Raw genomic sequence first — 8,176 nt, forward strand, 5'->3', positions numbered from 1 at the left:
TAAACTGCAGCAAGCAGCCCAAGAAGTGACACATGGCTGGAATCCGTGTTTCTGCTTCTAAATCATGCTGTTTTCAGATTGGTTAGTGAAAACCTGGTTAAAGATTTCCTTTAACCCCTTCATGACCTTGGACGGATCTATCCGTCCAGGATCGTGTCCCGTTAAGCCCCGCCCCCTGCCGCGGGCAGGCGGCGTGGATCGGCACACATATCAGCTGTTTTCAACAGCTGACATGTGTGCCTGCTAGCCGCGGGTGGAATCGCTTCCACCCGCGGCCATTAACCCCTTAAATCTTGCTGCCAAAGTCTGGCAGCAAGATTTAAATGCGCGCGGCCATGTTTGTTACTCACCGCCGCCCCCACCGGAAGTCACGTGTGTTATCACGTGACTATCGGTGGTTGCCATCGTAGCACAGGGTCATGTGATGACGCCTGCTGCTACGATGTTTCACTTTCATTTTCCCTCGGCCGAGAGCAGAGGGAAAACCAAAGTGACTGAATCTGCTGATTACAGCGGTATAGCTGTGATCAGCAGATAGCGATCAGCAATCGGATTGCTGATCGCTATAGCCCCCTAGGGGGACTAGTAAAATAAAAAAAAAAATAAAAAAAAAAGTTTTAAAAAATAAAAAAAAAAAAAAAAACCTAAAAGTTCAAATCACCCCCCTTTCCCCCCATTGAAAATTAAAGGGTTAAAAAATAAATACATATACACATATTTGGTATCGCCACGTTCAGAAATGCCCGATCTATCAAAATATAAAATCAATTAATCTGATTGGTAAACGGCGTAGTCGCAAAAAAATTCCAAACGCCAAAATTACGTTTTTTGGTCGCCGCAAGTTTTATGCAAAATGCAATAACAGGCGATCAAAACGTAGCATCTGCGCAAAAATGGTACCATTATAAACGTCGGCTCGAGACGCAAAAAAAAAGCCATCACTGAGCCATAGATCCTTAAAAATAAGAACGCTACGTGTTTCGGAAAATGGCGCAAAACGTGCGCCACTTTTATTGGACAAACTTGTGAATTTTTTTAACCCCTTAGATACAAGTAAATCTATACATGTTTGGTGTCTACAAACTCGCACCGACCTGAGGCATCACATAGATACCTCAGTTTTACCATATAGTGAACACAGTGAATAATATATCTCAAAAACTATTGTACGATCACACTTTTTTTGCAATTTTTCCGCACTTGGAATTTTTTTGCCGTTTTCCAGTACACTATATGGTAAAACTTATGGTTTCATTTAAAAGTACAACTCGCCCCGCAAAAAACAAGCCCTCATATGGCAAGATTGATGGAAAAATAAAAATGTTACGCCTCTCAGAAGAAGGGGAGCAAAAAACAAAAACGCAAAAACGGAAAGTGCCCGGGGGCTGAAGGGGTTAAAGCCACAGGCAAGCCTTGATACTCAGACATAATATCAGTGTAACATTGCGGCTAAATTTCACACTTTAGTGAAAATAGTCTTATACACAACTGGAGGTTCCTCACAAAACTAAAATCTTAAGAATGTTTATGACCTTGGAGTTCATTTACCCTTTTTTGACATTGGCATTATGGACTTGTAAAAAAGTATCATACATTCCTGGTAATTACAGACCGGAAATTGTATGTTCATGGGAACAATGGTGACATTATGTTACATTTTTATGTCTAATATCCTGACTGGTTATAAAAAGCACATTGTTTTCTTTTTTAAATCTGCACATCTTTTTCACTACATGATTCTTCTGCCATAGTGTTTACGGTTTGGTTCGCAGCCCCTTGTATGCCTCTTCCCCAGGCTGATCTCTCTCCTCCACGTGTTAGTAGCCCCTCGTCTGTCCAGCACTTTTTCTTTCCTCTCTCCTCCCTTCCTAGCTTTCCCACCCCTTATACCCATACCTTATAAAGTAGTGGAGTTGTTTCCTGTGTATGTTACCCCCTCCTTTCTCTCACTCTGCAGAAGTAGAAATTGGTCATAGTAAATTCAGCGCGTTATCTTAGGTAAGTGCATTTCAGGCACTCTCCTCTTTTTACTTACAGAACTTAACCAGGATCTTTTTACCTTACCTTATTTATCTTTTACTTTGTCTTATCTGTTCTAACATGTGGCATCCATCTGGCAGGGATTATTTTGTTGGCTAGAATGTAGCGTGCTAAATGTTACATGCTAAAGTGCTGCAACCGCAGTTACTGTGTTACTACGTTACTCGAAAATGTGCTGGTATACAAATAAATATGATATTTTTACTTTTGCGTAGCTGATGTAATGATCTTCTGTGTTACACGTGTCACTTTAGTGCATTTGCTCGTGTGTGTACACTTATCTTGTGGCAGGAGTACTCTTACATAAGACTGTCTTTCAATTGGATATTTGTAAAACGTGTCAAACTATTTTCTAAATTGGACTTTTTACAGAATTTTATATGTGGCATGTAACAGTCATTTATTCACACATATAGCATATATGTATAGAGTTGTGAGTGAGTTTCTTGGCCAACCTGTGTCTTTGGTGGGACAAGGCGAGGGTGTGTGACATAGCCATGGTTGGAATGTGGGGAGTTGAATATCCAGTTTCAGCCAAATGGGGATAGCGCAACCTTTTCCATCTGTTACACTAATAATTACAGATCTGTCAGTTTCTTCAGGTCAAGGAACTCTGCACACATTGATTACTGTTAAGTAGTTTTTGTTCTTGAAAAGTGTAAAGCATCTTGCAATTTTTGACAAATACACATATATAGTGGGATTTCTTAACCCTAGACGTACACTGAACATATACACTCTAATTAGAGGAATTAAAGAAGCATTCCTAGCAAAAATTGTATGCCGTAGTCACTTATAAATCTGTACTGTAGGATCATTAAAATACTTAAAGCCCCTATACACATTAGACTAATGTCAGTTGAACCTGCCAATATCGAGGCGTTCGGCCACTTTACTAATGTGTATGGGAGGAAAAAATTATGTCAGGGGGATATAAAGATCCAGACAGGTGATTCTTTTGTTTCTCATAGAAAACACAGGAGCGCTCAGCAGAGAGTCATGCATGATTGTTATCAGCCGAATGATCAGACAAACCTTTATTTGGTCACAAGCTATCTAAAGTGGATGTATGGGTACTTTAACAATCTCCATCTTTCATGGTTTCCAAAGCATTGCTCCGGTTCTATTTTGGATATTGTGACCACAATCAGACTACGTTGTTCACACAGGGGTATATGTGTGGAGCAGACGTTACTTTCACTATATTAGTCTATGCAGTCTTGTTCTCTTGTTCTGAGGATTACATTGGTGGAAGTACCACCACGCACAGTAGTCCGTGTGTGATCAGGCAAAAATAAGTGATCACGAGACTCAGAAGTGGACTGAAGCCATGATGTAGAAACTGGGAAAGACAGTGATCAGTATTAGTTTATTTGTTAAAACATCTGAAGTTTTACTAAAATGTTAAAAATCACCAATTTTCACATTTTAATTTTTATGCCCTGAAATCATACCACATAAAATAGGTAATAAATAACACTTACTATATTAAACAATCATGGGTGAATGTTTTACTACCCTTGTAATTGCAATAATTTTCTTGAAGAAATACTTCATTTTCTGGATCAATTTCAAGTTTTGTCATAGACAAATTTATTTCCTTTGTGTGTATTGGAACACAAAAAATGCAGAGAAAAAAAAGGCAAATTGGACATAATTTCAAACAAAATCCCAAAATGAGCTGGGCAAAATTGTTTGGCCCCTCAACTTAATATTTGGTTACATAAAGAACAAATTGTCCAAGGACAGTAGTTAGCGCTTAACCCAAAAACCCAAAAATCTGCAGCTAGTTTAAGGCAAAAAAAAACCTTTGTTTGCCTGGATTCAAAATTATAATTTGCAAGAGATTTTCTGGAGAGAATCTCAAAAAAACAGCGCTGAAAATGGGTATAATAATTTATTTATTTAATGTTATCCTTGTCCTAGACAATTAGATACAATGTTCACACAAACATACATAAAGAGAAAAAGAAAAAGAAAAACTTTTTTTTACACATACATAAAACAAATACCAAAAAATCGTGGTGCCCCGGCCGGTGGCAAGCACGATCATATAATTGAGTCAGTATAGTGTATCAAATACCATTCAGTGCACAATTCAGTAACAATTCATAAATAGCGCTGCAATACAAATTTCAGAGGAAAATCCAAGGAGATATTGCCAATTCATAAGCAAGGAAGGATTCCAATAGGGGCTTATAGTATAAACCGCATATTCCAGTGTTCCAGATGCCCTTAGATAGAATTAACGGCAATGCGGTAGCCCACCAGCTCATGAAAAATGTCCCAATAAGGTTTTTTACCTGAAGTCAGTCTCGGGTATCAAGCCCCCGTAGGCTGTATTCCTGCACGGTGCTTTTATCTCTCACTCTCCCGTATACCTGGAGTGATTTCCAGGGTGAAGACTCCCTGCCTGCGCTCCCAGTTCAGGAGGAGCAAAGCTGACAGGCACTAGGTAGTGCTGGCTCCCAGGGAGTTGTAACTAGAACAAACGTGCAGCTTCTCCGGATTCTCCAGTGGCAGCCCGGGCGTACACCTCATACACGGCTGATTAATTCCACACGAGGAGAGAAACCACTAAATGGATCTTCACCACACAGGGTGAGCTGAGCAAAGTCCAAATCCGACGAGCGTTTCGGGGGCGTTACCGGTCCCCTTCCTCAAGGATAGCTCAGCTGTTATTTTGGGTGCTATTTATATACAAAATCAATCAGTTTTAATTGCAAAAAAACACCATCAAAAGTGTAAAGCATTATACTTAATTATAATGAAAAAAACGCATATAATATAGGTTGGTGCAAGGGTTTTAAGATGATTTTAAAATAATCCAAATATAATACTACATAAAAAATATAATAATACATAAAAAATATCAATATACACACATTCATGCCTCAATACATAGATTAAAAACGTGTATAAACATATAGAACTAAGGATTTAAAAGAAAAATATAAAAACAGTAAAATATTTCTATATGATCATAATTTTGTAGAATTTAGGATTTTATATTCATTTCATGTTATTCTTTTTACGGTTTTGTTTTTTTTTTTCATTGCTATAAATACTACCAATATTTTAATCTCTGGATTTATCAATTTATAAATTATTATACCCATTTTCAGCGCTGGTTTTTTGAGATTCTCTCCAGAAAATCTCTTGCAAATTAATATTTGGTTACACACCCTTTGGAATAAATAAATGCACCAATCTCTTCCTATAACCATCAACAAGCTTCTTCCACCTCTCAGCTGGAATTTTGAACAACTCTCCTTTTGCAAACTGCTCCAGGTCTCTCATATTTGAAGGGTGCCTTCTACCAACAGCAATTTTAAAATCTCTCCACAGGTGTTCAATGGGATTTAGATCTGGACCCATTGCTGGCCACTTCAGAACTCTCTAGCACTTTTTTTCCATCCATTTCTGGGTTCTTATTGAAGTATGTTTGGGGTCATTATCCTTCTGAAAGACGCGTAAAATGCAAACCCAGCTTTCAAACACTGGGCACTACATTGTCACCCATAATCCTTTGGTATTCTTCACATTTCATGATGTTCTGCACACAGTCAAGGCAGCTAAAGACAGAGACAGCAAAACAACTCCAAAACATGTTCGAACATTACTATATTTGACTGTAGGTTCTGTGTTCTTTTCTTTGTATCCCTCATTCCATTTTCAGTAAACAGTAGAATGATGTGCTTTATCAAAAGCCCTATCTTGATCTCATCTGTCTACAAGACACTTTCCCACCTTTTTTACTTACAATTTACAATTCCTATTTTTTAGGGAACACTTCACTTTTCTGAAACCTATTTTAAAAAAACCCATGAAAACAATTAAGACCCCATTTAAAAATAGTGCACCCTTCATAGAATTTACAACCACATTCATGAAGTTCAGAATTTACACACTGTTGAATGAAATAAGTGCATTGTTCTTAAATGTTGCTTTATCCCTAAATGTTTCATTTTCTTAAACAAAAAAAAGAGATGATATACCACAAAATTAGTTACGCAATTTATCCTGAATATGACAATGTGAGATAAAGTCCAGCGCAGGAAAGAAGGCACTCTTCAATATAAATTTCCATATGGTTTATTCCATGTGCACACATATAGAGGTAGGTACAGACAGCCCCTGGGCAGGGGAAGAATGACTAGCGACGCGTTTCGACCGTATTACACGGTCTTAGTCATGACTAAGACCGTGTAATACGGTCGAAACGCGTCGCTAGTCATTCTTCCCCTGCCCAGGGGCTGTCTGTACCTACCTCTATATGTGTGCACATGGAATAAACCATATGGAAATTTATATTGAAGAGTGCCTTCTTTCCTGCGCTGGACTTTATCTCACATGCTTGCAGCTGCCCGGCCGATTGTCCGTGCTGCAGAGAGAGGGCCTGGAGACTTGGAGTGGGTGAGCTGAATTCCTTTGTCATTCATTACTGAATATGACAATAGCTCATATGTGGTGCGAAACCACTGTTTGGCCACACAGCAGGGCTTTGAAGGGAAGGAGTACTATATGGCTTTTAGAGCACAGTTGTGTTAGATTTGCAGACCCCTTAAAGTTGGAAAAAGGTTTGTTTTTTTTTTACACTAAAATGTTGCGGTAGCCACAAATATTCATTTTCTAAAGGGATAACAGGAGATAGTAATACCCCATATGAAGTCAGAAATTATTTTCAGTCACAATACTGAGTTCAGAAGGGAAGGACTGTCATACAGAAGTGCAAATTTTGCTAAAATAAATTTTAAGAGCCAAGTCAAATCAGAGCAGCCATTGTGGTGCTAGGACAGGAGAACCCCCATAAGTGTAATGAATTAAACACCATAGGTGTTTTATAGAAAATTATACCATTGAGCCATGAAAACATTTTTTAAAATTTCCATTAAATTGTTTTCTTTAGCCTAAAATTTCTCATTTTCAAAATGGGGTAACTGGAGAAAATGTCCCCCCACATTTCTTACTCAACTTTTCCAGAATGCAGCAATACCCCATGCTGGCATTCCTGCAGGGACAACGACTTACTCGCTGCCCCGACTGCGTTGCGTCCTCCCTCACTGTCCTGCCACCGTCCACGTGTGGTCCTGCACTCTCCTCTTACCAGGGCCTGTGCACTCCACACAAGCTCTCCAGGGATGCGCTTAGGGCTGGCACACCATATCCCAAAAATGCCTTTCAACCTATGGCTTAGAGGCACTATGTATTTAAGGCAACCTCCCATTAGGGGAGGTGCCTGTACAACATCCTTAGTTAGTCAGTCTGCTAGCTAGTTGTCAGGTCCCATCATCCCTGTGTCTGTTACCTGTACCTGCCTTCCCATACCTGACTATCCTGCCATGCCCACGTACCTGGCCGTACCCACCTTCCTGTCTGCCTCAGCCATCCTAGCTGTATCTGCCTACACTAGTGCCTGTACCTGAGTCCATCTCCTGTCCTGGGGGTCAGCTGTCACAGTCCTGGTCAGTGCCCAGGGAGTGGTACCTGGCATCTGTCTTGCAGCAGGCACTTAGTTAAGCAACTATGCCATTGCCATGTTTGTGCCTAAAACATTGTGCCAAGCCTCTCCTTACTACAGCAATACCATACATGTGTATGCTAAATGCTGTCTTGCCATGCTGCAGGGCAAGGAGGGTGTCATTTGGCTTACGGAGTGTGTAATAGACTAATTTTTTTGGGGGGGTGTCATGAAATATCCTATTTCTCCATTTCCATTTGAAAAATTTAAACGGGGGCTTGTTTTTACCAAGATGAGATTAAGTTTTTATTAATATAATTTTGAGATAAATAACTTTAATCATTTTGGATCACTTTTAAAGCTAGGTTCACATTTACACTGTTCTCTGCACAGAGGTGGACACTGATAGCTTGGGGCCCCTGTGCAAGAAATTATGAAATTGTGCCCGGGTCCCCCCTTCTTTTATGGTGACAAAGCTGCAGATATAATATATATACATTGCCTACAAGTAGTCTTCAACCCCCTGCAGATTTAGCAGGTTTACACATTCGGAATTAACTTGGCATTGTGACATTTGGACTGTAGATCAGCCTGGAAGTGTGAAATGCACTGCAGCAAAAAAGAATGTTATTTCTTTTTTATTTTTTTTTTTTAAATTGAGAAAAGTTTATTCAG

General features: G+C 39.4%; 1 protein-coding gene across 1 annotated transcript in view; it reads left to right on the forward strand.

The window, feature by feature from the left end:
• Window positions 1–1,928: 1,928 nt before the first annotated feature.
• Window positions 1,929–8,176, forward strand: part of SLC43A1 (solute carrier family 43 member 1) — a 255,398-nt gene continuing 249,150 nt past the window's right edge. The window contains exon 1 of the mRNA XM_075349143.1: window positions 1,929–1,998. The gene's annotated coding sequence lies outside the window, so the exon portion shown is untranslated. The remainder of the gene's footprint in view (window positions 1,999–8,176) is intronic.

This window comes from Anomaloglossus baeobatrachus, chromosome 5 (genome assembly GCF_048569485.1).
Source record: "Anomaloglossus baeobatrachus isolate aAnoBae1 chromosome 5, aAnoBae1.hap1, whole genome shotgun sequence".
Lineage (NCBI taxonomy): Eukaryota > Metazoa > Chordata > Amphibia > Anura > Aromobatidae > Anomaloglossus > Anomaloglossus baeobatrachus.